The sequence below is a fragment of the Oncorhynchus mykiss genome, chromosome 2 (genome assembly GCF_013265735.2).
Source record: "Oncorhynchus mykiss isolate Arlee chromosome 2, USDA_OmykA_1.1, whole genome shotgun sequence".
Taxonomy (NCBI): Eukaryota; Metazoa; Chordata; class Actinopteri; order Salmoniformes; family Salmonidae; genus Oncorhynchus; species Oncorhynchus mykiss.
The window spans coordinates 73,909,431-73,930,427 of NC_048566.1; the positions used below are offsets into that span (position 1 = coordinate 73,909,431).

The window sequence follows — 20,997 nt, forward strand, 5'->3', positions numbered from 1 at the left end:
CACACAATACCCAATAATGGCAAAGAAAAAAAACATTTGCATAAGTATTCAGACCTTTTACTCAGTACTTTGTTGAAGAACCTTTACAGCCTTGAGTCTTTTTGGGTATGATGCTACAAGCTTGGCACACCTGTATTTGTGGAGTTTCTCCCAATGTTCTCTGTAAATCCTCTCAAGCTCTGTCAGGTTGTATGGGGAGCTTTACTGCACAGCTATTTTCATGTCTCTCCAGAGATGTTCGATCGAGTTCAAGTCCGGGCTCTGGCTGGGCCACTCAAGGACATTCGGAGTCTTGTCCCAAAGCCACTCCTGTGTTGTCTTGGCTGTGTGCTTAGGGTCGTTGTCCTGTTGGAAGGTGAACCTTCACCCCAGTCTGAGGTGATGAGCGCTCTGGAGCAGGTTTTCATCAAGGATCGCTCTGTACTTGGCTCTGATCATCTTTCCCTCGATCCTGACTAGTCTCCCAGTCCCTGCCATTAAAAACATCCCCAAAGCATGATGCTGCCACCACTATTCTTCACCATAGAGATGGTGCCAGGTTTCCTCCTGATGTGACGCTTAGCATTCAGGCCGAAGAGTTCAATCTTGGTTTCATCAGATCAGAGAATCTTGTTTCTCATGGTCTGAGAGTCCTTTATATTCCTTTTGGTTGAGAGCTTTAAGTTCCTTGGTGTCCACATCAACAACAAACAAGAATGGTCCAAACACCCCAAGAGAATCGTGAAGAGGGCACGACAAAGCCTATTCCCCCTCAGGAAACTAAAAAGATTTGCCATGGGTCGTCAGATCCTCAAAAGGTTCTACAGCTGCAACATCGAGAGCATCCGGACCGGTTGCATCATTGCCTGTTACGGCAATTGCTCGGCCTCCGACCGCAAGGCTACAGAGGCTACTACAGAGGGTAGTGCGTACGGCCCAGTACATCACTTGGGCTAAGCTGCCTTCCATCCAGGACCTCTACACCAGGCGGTGTCCAAGGAAGGCCCTAAAAATTGTCAACGACCCCAGCCACCCCAGTCATAGACTGTTCTCTCTACTACCCCATGGCAAGCGGTACCGGAGTGCCAAGTCTAGGTCCAAAAGGCTTCTCAGCAGTTTTTACCCCCAAGCCATAAGTCTCCTGAACAGGTAATTAAATGGCTACCCGGACTATTTGCATTGTGTGCCCCCCCAACCCCCCTTTTACGCTGCTGCTGCTCTCTGTTTATCACATATGCATAGTCACTTTATCTATACATTCATGTACATACTACCTCAATTGGCCCGACCAACCAGTGCTCCGGCACATTGGCTAACCGGGCTATCTGCATTGTGTCCCACCACCCGCCAACCCCTCTTTTATGCTACTGCTACTCTCTGTTATATATGCATCGTCACTTTAGCCATATCTACATGTACATACTACCTCAATCAGCCTGACTAACCGGTGTCTGTATGTAGCCTCGCTACTTTTATAGCCTCGCTACTGTATAAGCCTCACTACTTGTATTTTTCACTGTCTTTTTACTGTTGTTTTTATTTCTTTACTTACCAATTGTTCACCTAAACCTTTTTTGCACTATTTGTTGGAGCCTGTAAGTAAGCATTTCACTGTAACGTCTACATCTGTTGTATTCGGCATGCGTGACAAATAAACTTTGATTTGATTTGACTCCAAGCGGACTGTCATTTAACTTTTACTGAGGATTGCCTTCAGTCTGGCCACTCTACCATGAAGGCCTGATTGGTGGAGTGCTGCAGGGATGGTTCTCCTTCCGGAAGGTTCTCCCATCTCCACAGAGGAACTCTGGTCCTCTGTCAGAGTAACCATTGGGTTCTTGGTCATCTCCCTCACCAATGCCCTTCTCCCCTGATTGCTCAGTTTGGCCGGGCGACCAGCTTTAGGAAGAGTCTTGGCGGTTCCAAGCTTCTTCCGTTTAAGAATTATGGAGGTCACTGTGTTCTTGGGGACAATGCTGCAGAAATGTTTTGGTTACCTTCCCCAGATCTGTGCCTCGTCACAGTCCTGTCTCCGAGCTCTACGGACAATTACTTTGACCTCATGGCTTGGTTTTTGCTTTGACATGCACTGTCAACTGTGGGATCTTATATAGAAAGGTGTGTACCTTTCCAAATCATGTCCAATCAATTGAATTTACCACAGGTGGACTCAATCAAGTTGTAGAAACATCTCAAGAATGATCAATGGAAACAGGATGCACCTGAGCTCAATTTTGAGTCTCATAGCAAAGTGCCTGAATACTTATGTAAATACATTATTTGTTTTTCTTGTATGTACACATTTGCAAACATTTCTTAAAAACCTGTTTTCTCTTTGGCATTGAGGTATTGTGTGTAGATTGGTAAGGGAAAAAACATATTTAATACATTTTAGAATAAGGCTGTAACATAACAAAATGTGGAAAAAGTCAAGGGGTCTGAGTACTTTCCGAATGTACTGTATGTACATATAGTTAGGGATAAAGTGACTAGGCAACGTGATAGATAATAAACAATAACAGCAGCGTATGTGATGAGTCAAAAGAGCTTAGTGCAAAAGGGTCAATGCAGATATTTCAGGTAGCTATTGGTTAACTATTTAACTAACTATTTAGCAGTCTTATAGCTTGGGGGTAGAAGATGTTCAGTGTCCTGTTGGTTCCAGACTTGGTGCGTCGGTACCGCTTGCCGTGCCGTAGCAGAGAGAACAGTCTATGACTTGGGTGACTTGAGTCTTAGAACATGTTTAGGGCCTTCCTCTGACACCACCTGGTATAGAGTTCCTGGATGGTAGGTAGCTCGGCCCCAGTGATGTATTGGGCCATGCATACTACCCTCAGTAACGCCTACAACACAAGACTAAATCTTCTTTGGAGTTGCTTACCAAGAAGAAAGGGAATGTTCCTGAGTGACCAAGTTACAGTTTCGACTTAAATCTGCTTGAAAATCTATGGCAAGATTTGAAAATTGTTGTCCAGCCATGATCCCCAACACCTTGACAGACATTGAAGAATTTCAAAAGACTAAATGGGCAAATATTGCACAATACAGAGCCTTACCCAAGAAGACTCACAACTGTAATCGCTGGCATAGGTCTTTCTAACATGTTTTGACTCCGGGGGGGTGAATACGCATCTAATAAAGATATATTACACGGAACACAAACCGGCTGCGCGCGTGCGCCATCGTGTGCCATCGTGCATAAATGTATTTTGTCCCCCTACACCAAACGCGATCACGACACGCAGGTTAAAATATCAAAACAAACTCTGAACCAATGACATTAATTTGGGGACAGGTCGAAAAGCATTAAACATGTATGGCAATTTAACTAGTTAGCTTGCATTTGCTAGCTAATTTGTCCTATTTAGCTAGCTTGCTGTTGCTAGCTAATTTGTCCTGGGATATAAACATTGAGTTGTTCTTTTACCTGAAATGCACAAGGTCTTCTACTCCGACAATTAATCCACACATAAAACGGCCAACCGAATCGTATCTCTCCTCCTTCCAGGCTTTTTCATCTTTGAACTTATATGGTGATTGGCATCTACACTTTTACCATGACAACTGGCAAAACATTTAGTCTTTCATTCACCCACGTGGGTATAACCAATGAGGAGATGGCACGTGGGTACCTGCTTCTATAAACCAATAAGGAGATGGGAGAGGCAGGACTTGTAGCGCGATCTGCGTCAGAAATAGGAATGACTTCTATTTTATCCCTTGGCAACGCAGACGCTCGTTGGCGCGCGTGAGCAGTATGGGTTTCTACATTTATTTTGCGACGCTCACGCATGCGACACATCCGGTCTGGTCAGCATGTTAGTGTTTCATTTTTCATGAATCATAAAAATCTACCACGTACATTACAGAGTATATGTTGGAGATCGTTGACTAAAAATGACAATTAAATCCCACTTTAACACAATAAAATGTGAATAAATCCAGTACTTATGATAGGCACAGTATAGAGGGGGAATAGAACCTGCAGGCTTTGATTTAGTTGACTATACTATGATCAGCACACAAGACAAAGATCATAATGGGTGATTTTGCATATACTTGGAAAGTAGAATCAGTTAAATAGGAACCAGTTGGAGCCCAATCAGTAGCGTCTTTGATAGTGTTGGAGAGAAGAGAACATGATTTGCAATGCATGCATTAAGAGTAGGCTATAGGCTAAACACTAAAGTATTTCATTTCATAGAAGTCAGATGGCAACCAAGGCTGGTTTTCTAGGTCACCACATAGTCTCCTGTGTCTGGTTCTGAACAACTCTTCTCAACCATTCATTCATTTCTCTGATTCCTATTATACAGTCCCCCTGCATTAGTAAAGTTGTAAACAGTATAATTGTATTCTCCTTGCATTGTCTATCAAAGCAAATGTCAGCATGAAATATTTACCCAGGCAATTACGTATGGTAAGCATTTTATTTCAGCTTTCTCAGGGGGTCCTACTAACCATACACAGCTAAGACAACAATAACAACTCTGCCCTGCATTATAATAGTCAGATCTGTGGATAGAGCATGTAATCCCTCAAGTGCTGGGTATTTCAATGAGGACTCTAATTTGTTCCTGAAGAGCCCTGTAATGGTTTATCTTTTGTGGATGGATTTTTGAAGAAGGCAGTGTTCCCATGTTAAACTCACAGTGCATCCTAAACAGCCAGGAGAATCTTTACAAAGATTATCAGCCCCCTATGTACTCTCAGAATCACCTTCCGGAAAGCCTACCGGACTGGTCCTCTCACACCATGGGATAGCCAGTAGTCCCATATACACTGAACATAAATATAAACGCAACATGCAACAGTTTCAAAAATTTGACTGAGTTACAGTTCATATAAGGAAATCAGTCAAATTAAATAAATTCATTAGGTCCTAATCTATGGATTTCACATGACTGAGAATACAGACATGCATCTGTTGGTCAAATAACAAAAAAAAAGTAGGGGCGTGGATCAGAAAACCAGTCAGTATCTGGTATGACCACCATATGTCTCATGCAGCGCAAAACATCTCCTTCGCATAGAGTTGATCAGGCTGTTGATTGTGGCCCGTGGAATGTTGTCCCACTCCTCTTCAATGGCTGTGCGAAGTTGCTGGATATTGTCAGGAACTGGAACACGGTGTCGTACACGTCGATGCAGAGCATGCTCAATGGGTGACATGTTTGGTGAGTATGCAGGCCATGGAAGAACTAGGACATTGTCAGGTTCCAGGAATTGTGTACAGATCCTTGTGACATGGGGCTGTGCATTATCATGCTGAAACATGAGGCGATGGCGGCGGATTAATGGCACGACAATGGGCCTCAGGATCTCGTCACGGTATCTCTGTGCATTCAAATTTCCATAAAATGTAATTGTGTTAATTGTCCATAGCATATGATTGCCCATACCATAACTCCACCGCCACCATGTGGCACTGCTCATAACGTTGACATCAGAAAACCACACAACGCCATACATGCTGTCCACCATCTACACGGTACTATTGAAACCAGGACTCATCCGTGAAGAGCACACTTCTCCAGTGTGCTAGTGGACATTGAAGTTGAGCATTTGCCCACTGAAGTCAGTTATTAAGCCGAACTGCAGTTAGGTCAAGATCCTGGTGAGGACGACAAGCAAGCAAATGAGCTTCCCTGAGATGGTTTCTGACAGTTTGTGCAGAAATTCTTCGGTTGTGCAAACCAACAGTTTCATCAGCTGTCCGGGTGGCTGGTCTCAGATGATCCCGCAGCTGAAGAAGCCGGATGTTGAGGTCCTGGGCTGGTGGTGTTCTGTGGTTGTGAGGCTGGTTGGACATACTGACAAATTCTCTAAAATGACGTTGACGGCGGCTTATGGTAGATAAATTAACATTAAATGATCTGGTAACAGCTCTGGTGGACATTCTTGCAGTCAGCATACCAATTGCAAGCTCCCTCAAAGCATGAGACATCTGTGGCATTGAGTTGTGTGAAAAAGCTGCACATTTTAGAGTGGCTTTTATTGTCCCCAGCACAAGGTGTATCTGTGTAATGATCATGCCGTTTAATAATCAGCTTCTTGATATGCCACACCTGTCAGTTGAATGGATTATCGTGGCATAGGAGAAATGCAAACAAATTTGTTCACAAAATTTGAGAGAATTGGGACATTTCTGGGATCTTTTATTTCAGCTCATTTAACCAACGTTTTAGATTTTTGTTCAGTATATGTGATATAGTGAGGAGGAAGTAGAGGTGTTCCAATGTACAAGACAATGAGTGACAATTGCAACATATACTGTGGAAAATAATCCGGTGACATCAACTGAAGCAACATGGGCCTCCTAAAAGTAGATCAGCTTACAGTGGAGTTCATCAAGAGTAGTTGAAGAACGAATAGAGAAAAGGACTTGACTTTAAGTTTTCCTCAATCCATCTGCATTCACGATCTTATGAAACTTTCTTCATGACAACACACTAGAGGTTTTAGTACGCCTGGTTTAGACCCTGACTGATATGTTTTGACAGGGAGATTTGGCCCCAGTGCCCGGAAAAAGTCCTGGCTGCAAGGAGGAGGGAGGCTGAGTGCCAGCTCTCTCACTCAGTTAGGCCAGCACAGCTAACACCTCACAAAATTGACCAAACATCAATGGAATAGTTTCCCCGGATGTTGAATATGAACTATGTTATTTTTCTAGTCAGAATTGACCAGAAATGACTCCTAAGATCTAGTGATATGATTGCCATAACTCACACAAGGAATATGCCTAGACATTGGCGTTGTGAATGTCACGATGATGGCGTCGGCATGCAGCACATTAGATACTTTCTCGCTTAAAGGGGGAAGCAGTCTGCCATACTGCTCTCCTCTTTCAGGTTGATGAGTTCTAGTTCCTTCCCCCACATTACAGTAGGGTATTAATGCAATAGGTACAGCCGTGATAGTGATCGCAGGCCTGGGCTGGCTACAGACAGAGACAGCTACTTTACATTTCATCAGCCAGCTAGGTGCTTCTGCTGGCTCCACATCTGTTATGGATATTTACCACAGATGGGAAATGGAATACCATTTCAAATATTTTCATTACTAAGAGCTGGTTTATTTAGGCAGTTTGCTGCATAGGTTTCAAAGACAGAGGTGATTAAATATTCTCATCCACATATTACAATAATCTATCAATGAGCTGAGCTCACAGATCGCATCTGATATCCTCCTAACAAAGTAGGCATTTCATCCAGTCAGCAGTGATGAAATGATCAGCTACTGACCATGTGTCAGAAGTTCCTGTGGTAAGACTAAAGTGTAGATTCACACACAGAGTGCAGAAGGTGTTTATTGCACCTGAAAAACAGGGCTATGTTCAAGAACACAAGGTTGACTAAGAAAATAAATACAGAACCATACGAAACCAGTCGTCGACAGCTGGACAGTACCAGGCTCCGCCTCCCAGGGAAACACGTGGGGTTGGTAACCAAGGACACACTGAAACGGAGTAAGACAGAAGGATTAAGGAATGAGTGAGTTCTGAGCGTATTCAGCCCAGGCCATATACCGACTCCAGGCGGAGGTACTTCCCTATTTCTTGTTTCAGGCATTCTGTCTGCACGTTGGTCTGGGGATGGTACCCAGAGGAGAGGCTGAGGGCGACCCCCAGTCGGTCAATGTGGCCTGCGGTCAGAGACGATGTCCTCCAGAATCCTATACAGACAGCACACCTGCTGGAACATACACTCAGCCAATTCCATGGCGTTAGGTAAATTGGGAAGAGGAACCAGATGACACATTTTTGAAAAAACGGTCAACTATGACAAGGATGGTTGTGTTGCCAGAGGATTCAGGAAGGTCTGTGATGAAGTCAACAGCTATGTGGGACCAGGGTCTGTGAGGATGCGGCAAAGGTTGAAGCTTACCGGAAGGCAGATGACGAGGGCTTTTGGTTTGGGCGCAGACTGGACATGAGAGTACGTAATCCCTTACATCGGATGCCAGTGAGGACCACCAAAACTTATGGGCTAGAAGTTCAGTGGTTCGTGTATTGCCCTGACCCCAAGGACGTGTGACACCATTGCATCGGTTGGGGTCTAACAGCTGCTGGTACGTAACTCCTCCCAGCTGGTGTCTCAGGAGCAGCTGGGTTCTTGCATGGCAGAGTGAACCTCTCACTGTACCAGTTCCATAATGAAAGAGGAAATAAGAATGGGTGTAGGGTCTGATTTACTGGTCGAAAGGTCAAACTGGTGGATGTAAGTAACATGAAAATGGAAGCGTGTGAACGAGAGCCCAGCGGGCTTGTCTGGAGTTTAACCTCTTGGCCCCTCTGATATAATCCAGATTACGATAATCTGGGATGTTGTGTGCCCTCCAACCGGTGGCGCCACTCCTCAAGGGCCAGCTTGATGGCGAGGAGTTCTGTTCCCCCACATTGTAATGCCTCTCAGCGGGGAATAACTTCCTGGAGAAGAAGGCACAGGGATGTGATTTGGGAGGTGTTCCCACCCACTGAGAGAGTATGGCTCCTACTTTGGAGGCATCCACCTCCAGGTAGAAAGGAAGGGTCGGATCTGGTTGGCGAAGGACCAGAGCTGAGGTGAAGCAGCAATTCAAGTTGTTGAAAGCAATTGTGCAGCAGTAGTTGGAGAACCCAATGAAATGTTGGATATGTGGGACAGTAGCATCCCACCTGGCCAACATCCAGTGAAGATGCAGATCGCCAAATTCAAATAAATTACTATATAAATTAAACTTTGATGAAATCAAACATTCAATATACCAAATTAAAGCTACACTTGTTGTGAATCCAGCCAACAAATCAGATTTAAAAAATGCTTTACGGCGAAAGCAAACTATGCTATTATCTGAGGATAGCACCCCAGTAAACAAAGAGAGAAAAGCATATTTCAACCCTGCAGGCATGACACAAAACGCAGAAATAAAAATATAATTCATGCCTTTGACGAACTTCTTCTGTTGGCACTCCAATATGTCCCATAAACATCACAAATGGTCCTTTTGTTCGATTAATTCCGTCGATATATATATCCAAAATGTCCATTTATTTGCCGTGTTTGATCCAGAAAAACACCTTGCGCAACGTGACTACAAAATATCTCAAAAGTTACCTGTAAGCATTGTCCAAACATTTAAAACTACTTTTGTAATACAACTTTTGGTATTTTTTTACGTAAATAATCAATTAAATTTAAGAAGGGATATACTGTGTTCAATACCGGAGGAAAACAAAGTGGAGCGTGCTTTCAGGTCACGCGCCTCTAACAAAGAGTACACTTCCCTCGAGCCTCATTACTTCTTTATTTCTCAAAGGGAAAACCTCAACCAATTTCTAAAGACTGTTGACATCAAGTGGAAGCGATAGGAACTGCAGGAAAGTCAATTAGAAATCTGGATTCCCAGGCCTCCTGGGTGGCGCAGTGGTTAAGGGCGCTGTACGGCTTCCGGGTTGGATGCGCGCTGTGTTAAGAAGCAGTGCGGTTGTGTATCGGAGGACGCATGACTCTCAACCTTCGTCTCTCCCGAGCTTGTACGGGAGTTGTACTAAAACAATTGGATACCATGAAATTGGGGAGAAAGAGGGGTAAAAAAAGAAATAATACAAATAAAAACAGAAATCTGGATTCCCAATGAAAACCCATTGAAAAGAGAGTGACCTCAAAAAAAAAATCTGAACTGTTTGTCCTCGGGGTTTTGCCTGCAAAAAAGTTATGTTATACTCACAGACATGATTCAAACAGTTTTAGAAACTTCAGAGTGTTTTCTACAAATCTACTGATAATATGCATATCTTAGCTTCTGGGTCTGAGTAGCAGGTCATTTACTTTGGACACGCTTTTCATCCGGACGTGAAAATACTGCCCCCTGTCCCAAAGAAGTTAATGGTGGTGGGTTTGCGCCAGTTACTGACGGTGTTGACTTTGTTCTCATCCATGCTGACCCCTCCAGGTGTCAGTACGAAACTGAGGAAGTTTACCAAGGTTGCTTTGAAGGTGCTCTTTTCAGTCTTCACATAAAGGTTATGGTCAAGGAGCCGTTGAAGAACCTTTTGCACGTGTTACTTCAGGGAGTAAATCAGGATGTCATCAATGTAGACGATGAGAAAGAGGTTGATCATATCCTGGAAAACCTTGTTCATAAAGGATTGGAAGACAGCAGGGGCTTTAGTAAGGCATGACCAGGTATTCGTAGTGCCCTCGTGCAGTGATAAAGGCAGTCTTCCATTTGCCACCTTCATGTATACGGTCAAGGTTATAGGCACTTCACAGGTTGAGTTTTGTATAGATGTTGATGTGGCCCACTTGCTCAAGGGTCACTGGAATCAGAGGAAGAGGGAAACGGTTCTTGACCATGACGTCATTTGGGGAATGGTAATCAATACGTGGATGGAGACCACCATCCTTTTTTCCAACAAAGAAGTTGGACACAGCCGGGGAAGAGGAAGGACGAATGAAACCGTTTGAGCGATTCATCAATGTAGTCCTCCATTGCTTCATTTTCCGGGATAGATGGGGGGTAAACACAGCCCTTCGGTGGGGACGCTCCAGGGAGTAAGTCAATAGCACAGTCCCCTGGGTGATGTGGTGGCAGAGTGGAGTACTTGATTTTGCTGTACTGGGTGTATTCAGATGGTATACTGTGTGGCACTGCAGGGTAGGCTGAGACAACTGTAGAAGCAGGTAGAAGACCAGGACAGTAGTTGACCTTGTCGCCACGAGATGGCAGGGTCATGACAACAAAGCCAGGGGTGTCCAAGGATGAGTAGCTGTTTAGGGGATGAGAGTTCCATGGTTTCGGTGTGGAAGACTCCAATCTGGAGGGTGAAGCTCTGTGTCAAGTGCATAATGAAGCCCCTGCCCAATGGCTGTCCGTCCAGGGTGTTAATCCTTAAGGGAGGGGTGACATGTGTTAGATCGATGTCAGACTCTTGTACTAGCTGGTGATCGATAAAATTACCTGCTGCTCCCAAATCTATCGAGCCCTCTATGTACTTAGTAACCCCCTTCATGGTTATCAATACTGGGACGGAGAATTGCTTCTGGGATATGTTTAGAAATAAGGACACTCCTACCTGCATGGCAATGGAGGGACCCTTATCTCTCTGTGGGAGCGAACAGGGCAATGGCTGAGTAGATGATCTTTCCCTCCACAGTATAGGCAGAGCCCTTCTTGGATCCGCCTTTGACGTTCGATACACGGGAGAGGAGCATGGCCCAACTGCATGTGCTCTGAAAGACTCAGACGGGATCATGGAGAGAGAAGGTTTGGTGTTCCTGGGTGGCAGAGATCTTCAGCGGTCGGCGATGAGGTGGTCGATGGAGATGGACAGACGAATGTATGGATTTAAATCCTGAAGGTCACCTCTACAGGCCAGCTCCGCCTGAAGTTCCCTGTTGAGCCCTCATCGGTAGATGGTAAGTAAAGCAGCCTCAATACATCCACTCCCTGCAGCCATGGTGCGGAACTCGAGGGCATACTCAGCACCTGAATTGCGTCCTTGTTGAAGGTCTATGAGGAGGTCTCCTATAGGACGACCGGAAGGAGAGTGACCGAGTCATTCCAGGGTGTGAAAATGGGTCTGGGATCCGAGTTCTGTGCTGTTGGCAGTCCATATGGCGGGGGCCCAATCCAGGGTTTTGCCTGTGAGTAGAGACAGCAAAATCCACCATGCTCTTGTGGGTGGCAAAGTTAGTGGGGTTGTGCTCAATGTATTTGCTGCATTGCATCAGAAATCCCTGACATTTCCCAGGTGAACTGTCATATTTACCAGGCATGGATATGAATGAAGGAGGGCTATGGGTTACGATACCTGGCATCGGAGGAGTAGGGATAGGATGCCGGAGAAGATGGCAGATTTCCTCCATACGCTCCTCTTGCTGGGTTAGGCGCCACTGTAGCTTCGCTGAATCCATTCCGTTTTTAGGTGAGGTATACTGTAATGAATACTCAGGGAGAAAAAGGTATAGATTCACGCGCAGAGCAGCAGCGGCTTCGCAGAAGGCAGGAATCGCGGTCACAGGCAGGCAATGGCCATACACACTTAGGCAAACAGGCAGGTGAATCAAAACTAGGACTGAAGGCTATAACTGGTTCCCACAAACGAGCTAGGAAAAGGCTTAGTAAGCTTAGGCTTAGAGTCAAAGCGAACAATACCTTACAAAGGCACAAACAGAATGAACTGAACTAAGTAAGGAGCTGATGAGACCAGGTGAGTAACTAACAGGTGAAATGAATTAACAAAAATGAAAGACAGGGTTACGTTCATTAACACAAAGAAACAGAACACAAGGTTGACTAAGAAAATAAATACAGAACCTTACAAAGACAGTGTCGTAAGACAGCTTGATGAATCTTACACTCCCAAAAACCTGCAGTTCAGAATGTCCCCATCTCTGATCAAGAGTTGAATAAGATTTTGAAATAACATATTTACATTAATTAATGTAATGAACCATTAACTACGCTAAGCTGGGCATAGGGAGTAGACATTGAAATGGGCAAAGAGATGTGGCCTTTCCAGGCCCCTCGGTTACCTCATCACACAGACTGGCTGGCTGCAGAGTTCCCATTCACTAACAAAACTATAGAGGGTCATCTCAACAGCAACGATGATGTGCTGCAGTGGAATGGAAGTAGTCTCCAGAGGATAATGTGATGATATCTCCCTCTCTGTAGAAATTCCTAAATTGCTTTGTCAGTTAGTTACTATGGCTCCGATACTGGCGCTCTGCAGCTTTGCTCGGAAGTGCTTCTGCAGCTCCTTATCTTCCTCAGCTGTGGTATCTTTAGATCTGTGTGACTGGTTGTGAAATAACCTATGAGTGTTGCTGTAGGACTGTGTCAACACTGCTCCCCTGGCCTCCTAGCCTGATGGCCAATGTGTCAGGCCTAGGGTCCATAGTATGTGTCTGCATCCCGATCTTCCATTTAAGCCCCACTTGACAGATGACACATCCTCCCCGTCACACATCACATCATACCCGTCACACATCACATCATCCCTGTCACACATCACCTCCTCCACTTCACACATCACATCTGCTCCTTAACACATCCCATCTGAACCTGCTTTACTAGAGCAGAGTACTGGAGGGGCCAACACAGGCCGAAGGACACATCTGGGAGCATGTGACCCAGGCTGTCCAGATGGTGTCCAGTTTGTGTGTGACGCAGGTGGCCAGTGCTTGTGTTTACAGGTGTGTGTGTGTGTGTATAGATGATGGGCATAGCAAGGGGGACCATAGCTATTTATATCAGTCAACACTTTTCCAGTCAACACTACCACAGTGGAATTCAGGAAGCCTTGACCCCTCCCGTGCTGCTCGAATTGCAAACCTGATAGACATAGCACCTGTTTAACTAGTAGGACTACAAGCACCGCTATTTATGAGTTCCACACGTTTATATCTAGAACTATCCTTTGACTGACTTTGCAATACAGTGATATACAGTACACCAGGGTTTACAACAGGAACAGGAGGATATGCAGGATATGACTGATTCCGAGTATTGGGAATTATACCTCTTTTACGTCAGACCCCTCTATGCAAAAAAATTCAGTGTGGGAAAGATAACATTGCAGCAGTTTATCCTGCTCTCAACTTGTTAACTCTTTTAATGTTGAGTTAATGTGTCTAGATTACCTCAAGACTTTGCTCTGCCTTGAATAAACTCCTGTCATTCAACCACTTCTCCAGCTCCCTGTAACAGTACAATGGGAAAATTATGTTTCCGTAAACAATTCCATGGTGGCACGTCACTGTATGATGCAGCTGAGCCTCCCTATAAGCACTCATCCCTATTGGATTGCTGCTATGGGACTTGGTTTTATTTTTATCTCAGCCTTGTGAATGAATCAGTTCTCACATGCTTTGGTTTCTCCCAGTATAGGACTATAGCAGTAACTGGGCAGGGGAAGGAAGGCCAGTAGGCTCTGGCAGTAACTAGGAAGGCCCAGCTTGGTCTCCAAGATGTAACATAGTAAATGTTTTTTTTATTTTACCTTTATTTAACTAGGCTAGTCAGTTAAGAACAAATTCTTATTTTCAATGACGGCCTAGGAACAGTGGGTTAACTGCCTGTTCAGGGGCAGAACGACAGATTTGTACCTTGTCAGCTTGGGGATTTGAACTTGCAACCTCCCATTTACGAGTCCAACACGCTAACCACTAGGTTACCCTGCCGCCCCAAATCTGGGACATTCAAATTAGTATGATATGTTATGTTTGGTATGGTTACATAAGACAGAATGTTGCATAAATATGCAGAAATCATCCCGCCATTTCCTGGTTGCAATTTTTCACCTAAATTCCATTTGTGACAAAACAAGCAAATATAATGTAGAGAATCTTTGTACCATTTAAACCGCTGTGAAATGTAATTTCCATAACCAAAAATATTGTATTTTCAGCTGTTTGAAGCTGCTGTTCAAAACTGAAAGTAAAAGACGCTAAATCTAAACTTAAGCAAGAGAAGCATAGAAATAGCGCATAAAGAACAGATCTACCATTGCTTAGACTTGCTTTCAATGAGAATGACAGATCTATAGCTCCCATTTATATATGCATTTGGTCACAGCTTTAAGGCAATAACAGAAGGTGGTGCTAATTAGCAACTTTGCAAATCATTACTAATTTTTAGCTACTTTGCAACGACTTAGTATGTTAGCTAACCCTTCGCCTAACCAAAATTCTCTGAGACCATGTTGGAATGCCAGTAAAGTGACTCTGGCAGTAACTTTGAAGGCCAGTAGAGTGACTCTGAACGTAACTCGGAAGGCCAGTAGAGTGACTCTGAACGTAACTCGGAAGACCAGTAGAGTGACTCTGAACGTAACTCGGAAGGCCAGTAGAGTGACTCTGGCAGTAACTAGAAAGGCCAGTAGAGTGACTCTGGCAGTACCTAGAAAGGCCAGTAGAGTGACTCTGGCAGTAACTAGGAAGACCAGTAGAGTGACTCTGGCAGTAACTAGGAAGGCCAGTAGAGTGACTCTGGCAGTAACTAGGAAGGCCAGTAGAGTGACTCTGGCAGTAACTAGGAAGACCAGTAGAGTGACTCTGAATGTAACTCGGAAGGCCAGTAGAATGACTCTGGCAGTAACTAGGAAGGCCAGTAGAGTGACTGGCAGTAACTAGGAAGACCAGTAGAGTGACTCTGGCAGTAACTAGGAAGACCAGTAGAGTGACTCTGGCAGTAACTAGGAAGGCCAGTAGAGTGACTCTGGCAGTAACTAGGAAGGCCAGTAGAGTGACTCTGGCAGTAACTAGGAAGACCAGTAGAGTGACTCTGGCAGTAACTAGGAAGACCAGTAGAGTGACTCTGAATGTAACTCGGAAGGCCAGTAGAATGACTCTGGCAGTAACTAGGAAGGCCAGTAGAGTGACTCTGGCAGTAACTAGGAAGACCAGTAGAGTGACTCTGGCAGTAACTAGGAAGACCAGTAGAGTGACTCTGGCAGTAACTAGGAAGGCCAGTAGAGTGACTCTGGCAGTAACTAGGAAGGCCAGTAGAGTGACTCTGGCAGTAACTAGGAAGGCCAGTAGAGTGACTCTGGCAGTAACTAGGAAGGCCAGTAGAGTGACTCTGGCAGTACCTAGAAAGGCCAGTAGAGTGACTCTGGCAGTAACTAGGAAGGCCAGTAGAGTGACTCTGGCAGTAACTAGGAAGGCCAGTAGAGTGACTCTGGCAGTAACTTTGAAGGCAAGTAGAGTGACTCTGAATGTAACTCGGAAGGCCAGTAGAATGACTCTGGCAGTAACTAGGAAGGCCAGTAGAGTGACTCTGGCAGTAACTAGGAAGACCAGTAGAGTGACTCTGGCAGTAACTAGGAAGACCAGTAGAGTGACTCTGGCAGTAACTAGGAAGGCCAGTAGAGTGACTCTGGCAGTAACTAGGAAGGCCAGTAGAGTGACTCTGGCAGTAACTAGGAAGACCAGTAGAGTGACTCTGGCAGTAACTAGGAAGACCAGTAGAGTGACTCTGAATGTAACTCGGAAGGCCAGTAGAATGACTCTGGCAGTAACTAGGAAGGCCAGTAGAGTGACTCTGAATGTAACTCGGAAGGCCAGTAGAATGACTCTGGCAGTAACTAGGAAGGCCAGTAGAGTGACTCTGGCAGTAACTAGGAAGACCAGTAGAGTGACTCTGGCAGTAACTAGGAAGACCAGTAGAGTGACTCTGGCAGTAACTAGGAAGGCCAGTAGAGTGACTCTGGCAGTAACTAGGAAGGCCAGTAGAGTGACTCTGGCAGTAACTAGGAAGACCAGTAGAGTGACTCTGGCGTTAACTAGGAAGACCAGTAGAGTGACTCTGAATGTAACTCGGAAGGCCAGTAGAATGACTCTGGCAGTAACTAGGAAGGCCAGTAGAGTGACTCTGGCAGTAACTAGGAAGACCAGTAGAGTGACTCTGGCAGTAACTAGGAAGACCAGTAGAGTGACTCTGGCAGTAACTAGGAAGGCCAGTAGAGTGACTCTGGCAGTAACTAGGAAGGCCAGTAGAGTGACTCTGGCAGTAACTAGGAAGGCCAGTAGAGTGACTCTGGCAGTAACTAGGAAGGCCAGTAGAGTGACTCTGGCAGTACCTAGAAAGGCCAGTAGAGTGACTCTGGCAGTAACTAGGAAGGCCAGTAGAGTGACTCTGGCAGTAACTAGGAAGGCCAGTAGAGTGACTCTGGCAGTAACTTTGAAGGCAAGTAGAGTGACTCTGAATGTAACTCGGAAGGCCAGTAGAGTGACCCTGGCAGTAACTTTGAAGGCAAGTAGAGTGACTCTGCCAGTAACTAGGAAGACCAGTAGAGTGACTCTGGCAGTGACTAGGAAGGCCAGTAGAGTGACTCTGAATGTAACTCGGAAGGCCAGTAGAATGACTCTGGCAGTAACTAGGAAGGCCAGTAGAGTGACTCTGGCAGTAACTAGGAAGACCAGTAGAGTGACTCTGGCAGTAACTAGGAAGACCAGTAGAGTGACTCTGGCAGTAACTAGGAAGGCCAGTAGAGTGACTCTGGCAGTAACTAGGAAGGCCAGTAGAGTGACTCTGGCAGTAACTAGGAAGACCAGTAGAGTGACTCTGGCAGTAACTAGGAAGACCAGTAGAGTGACTCTGAATGTAACTCGGAAGGCCAGTAGAATGACTCTGGCAGTAACTAGGAAGGCCAGTAGAGTGACTCTGGCAGTAACTAGGAAGACCAGTAGAGTGACTCTGGCAGTAACTAGGAAGACCAGTAGAGTGACTCTGGCAGTAACTAGGAAGGCCAGTAGAGTGACTCTGGCAGTAACTAGGAAGGCCAGTAGAGTGACTCTGGCAGTAACTAGGAAGGCCAGTAGAGTGACTCTGGGAGTAACTAGGAAGGCAAGTAGAGTGACTCTGGCAGTACCTAGAAAGGCCAGTAGAGTGACTCTGGCAGTAACTAGGAAGGCCAGTAGAGTGACTCTGGCAGTAACTAGGAAGGCCAGTAGAGTGACTCTGGCAGTAACTTTGAAGGCAAGTAGAGTGACTCTGAATGTAACTCGGAAGGCCAGTAGAGTGACCCTGGCAGTAACTTTGAAGGCAAGTAGAGTGACTCTGCCAGTAACTAGGAAGACCAGTAGAGTGACTCTGGCAGTGACTAGGAAGGCCAGTAGAGTGACTCTGAATGTAACTCGGAAGGCCAGTAGAATGACTCTGGCAGTAACTAGGAAGGCCAGTAGAGTGACTCTGGCAGTAACTAGGAAGACCAGTAGAGTGTCTCTGAATGTAACTCGGAAGGCCAGTAGAATGACTCTGGCAGTAACTAGGAAGGCCAGTAGAGTGACTCTGGCAGTAACTAGGAAGGCCAGTAGAGTGACTCTGGCAGTAACTAGGAAGGCAAGTAGAGTGACTCTGGCAGTTGCTAGGAAGGCCAGTAGAGTGACTGAATGTAACTAGGAAGGCCAGTAGAATGACTCTGGCAGTAACTAGGAAGGCCAGTAGAATGACTCTGGCAGTAACTAGGAAGGCCAGTAGAGTGACTCTGGCAGTTGCTAGGAAGGCCAGTAGAGTGACTGAATGTAACTAGGAAGGCCAGTAGAATGACTCTGGCAGTAACTAGGAAGGCCAGTAGAATGACTCTGGCAGTAACTAGGAAGGCCAGTAGAGTGACTCTGGCAGTTGCTAGGAAGGCCAGTAGAGTGACTGAATGTAACTAGGAAGGCCAGTAGATTGACTCTGAACGTAACTAGGAAGGCCAGTAGATTGACTCTGATGGTGACTGGGAAAATCCAATAAGTTTAATGGGTTTAATGAGCGACTAGTGTTTTTTGAAGTCAGCTCAGTTTCCGTTCTATAATTGAAAAAATATATCCCCTTTTCAATTTTTTTATTTTTTTTACATAAATGCAAAAATTCCAATGCCAAAAATAGTGAACATTAAATTGCCACATCAATAGAAAAATAGGACATTTCTATGAAAGAAAAAACATATTTTTTGTGTATTACTTTTAAAAATAATTGTATAATTTAATATTTTTTTATTCCTTAAAGTCGTCATCTCATCTCTGATCAGGCAGTAGCAGCCAGCCAGCTAGACAAAGTTATCTCTGTGCTCCCCATACTGTCTTTAGTGTTACTAGTATGCCTCTAGAGCTGTCTGACTAAATAATTTTACTAGTTCTTCAAAGTAGATAAGGCATACATTCACGAACTGTCTCTATCCCTCTCTTTCCTCATTGTGTTGTCTACATTCCTCTCACATGCGGTCTGTGTGTATCTAACCTAACATGCTGACCAGACCCCTCGCGCGAAGGTTGATATTGTCCACCCACTCCAGATGCGATCAGGACACGCAGGTTGAAATATCAAAACAAACTCTGAACTAACTATATTCATTTGGGGACAGATCAAAAAGCATTAAACATTCATGGCAATTTAACTAGCTAGCTTGTTGTTGCTAGCTAATTTGTCCTGGGTTGTTATTTTACCAGAAATGCACAAGATACTGTACGCCAACAATTAATACACAGATAAAAGGGTCAACTGAGTTCATTGCTAGTAATCTCTCTTTCAGGATTCTTCTTCTTCTTTGGACTTTATATGGCAGTAGGCAACCAGCTTCAAGGTGCATTACCACTACCAACTGGACTGGAGTGTGAACCTCAGTTCATCTTTCAATCACCCATGTGGGTATATGCTCCTAAAAACAAATGCAGCGGATCAAGCGTCACAAATAGAACCAAGTTCTATTTTAGCGCCTGGCTATGCAGACGCGCGCGAGCAGTGTGGGTGAAATGATTGAATAACATGTATGTGTAAATCTATTTTGCAACGCTAGAGCGGTGTGGTGAGCATGTAATGTAGCAGGCTAAAAAGTTTATCCATCTCTGTCCGAGCTGGATAGAACAGGCTCAATGGATTATGGTCATTGTATTGCATTACCACGTTTCTAGGTTGAATATTTGCTTAATGAAAACTACAACTTCCTTTAGCCCAGCGTCCCACATAGTTCTTGACATGATTTATCTAGTGAATTATTTGATTTCCCTCTAGAGAAATGACACGTTGGGCTCACTAAAAACAGAACTAAATGGAATTTAAGTCAATGCACCGACGTCTGTCAATTAGTTGTTTAATAACCACAACAACAACAAATTATTTGGATAATCGCTCAGCTCTAATCAATTGCATTGACCGGACCGTCAAAACCATTACTAGTACTCATGCAGAAGATAGGCTGGTGATGAATTGGAAGGCATCTTTATGCCTTGGATAACTTGTAGCCTAGTAGAAAATGTAGACCTGCTCACTTACCACCTCAACAACGAACCATGGCATCATCTGCATAGAGAGGAAGGAGAATGAATGTCTGTTTTTGTTCCGTTTGGAAAGTGAAGTGTGTGAATGTTTTTGACTTCTGTTTTAGTTTCCGCTAAGATATATTATTTTCCCTACATTGTGTCAAAAGGAGACATGCTAAATATGTTATTCCAACCTGAATGGGAAACTAACTCGCAGCTCTTTTCCACAACCTTGAAATTTGCTACAGTAGCAGAAAGGTTTGCTCCAACCTGATTGTATCTGAATGAAAAGGGAGTCAAAAAGAAACCGCAGAAATCCTTTCTTCAGATGTATCATATGTGTTTGCTATGGTCCGTGGTATCTTGACCAGAGCAAATTATATGGTGTTTTCTGTGAAAGAGATGATGAGACAATTCAGTATATTCAAACCATACTGGAGAGAGAAGTACAGTTGCAATCTCTATGCTGTCAGAGAGGACCTCCTTCTCTTATTCCCATAAAGTTCAACTGTTGGTGTGCCTCAGCAAAACTCCGACTGATACATGTGGGCCAGTAGTGTAGTGTAGGTCTCTACTTCTGCCTGTCACACAACAGAAGGATTAGTGGAGCAGCAGCTGCTCATTGGTCAGATGGACTTGACTCCAATTTGCTTCTCACAAAGAAGGCTAATGATGCTTGCCGCTGTCTCCCCTGCTGATGTGGCCCTCACCATGGCCCTGTCTATAGCACGCAACAGTCCACACAAAGGACAGGGGCACTTGGCAGGGGCTACAGTTACAGTGTAGCCAAGCAGACCTTCACAACTCTCTGACGCTTCTCTTTTTTAGCTCTTTAGAATTTCAAATCAAATCAAATGCTATTGGTCACATACACATGGTTAGCAGATATTAATGCGAGTGCATCAAAATGCTTGTGCTTCTAGTTCCGACCATGCAGTAATATCTAACAAATAATATAACAATTTCACAAACACTACCTTATACACACAAGTGTAAAGGAATGAATAAGAATATGTACATATAAATATATGGATGAGCAATGGCCATGTAGCATAGGCAAGATGCAGTAGATGGTATAGAGTACAGTATATACATATGAGATGAGTAATGTAGGGTATGTAAACATCATATAAAGTGGCATTGTTTAAAGTGACTAGTGAGTGATACATTTATTACATCAATTTTTAATTATATCTTTAATGTGCTTGCCAAGACCATGAGTGGACACCAATGATTTATATATAAACTAGATGAATACCTGGGGCACTGTTTTGAAGCAACC

The 20,997-nt window shown here is 44.5% G+C and overlaps 1 protein-coding gene across 4 annotated transcripts in view; it reads left to right on the forward strand.

The window, feature by feature from the left end:
* Positions 1 to 20,997, forward strand: part of LOC110495946 (semaphorin-4B) — a 101,187-nt gene that overhangs the window by 25,880 nt on the left and 54,310 nt on the right. For 2 of the 4 annotated variants that reach the window (XM_021571502.2, XM_021571494.2), the window contains exon 2: positions 11,120 to 11,381. The exons of the other annotated variants lie outside the window; for them this stretch is intronic. The gene's annotated coding sequence lies outside the window, so the exon portion shown is untranslated. The remainder of the gene's footprint in view (positions 1 to 11,119; positions 11,382 to 20,997) is intronic. 4 annotated transcript variants of the gene reach the window in all.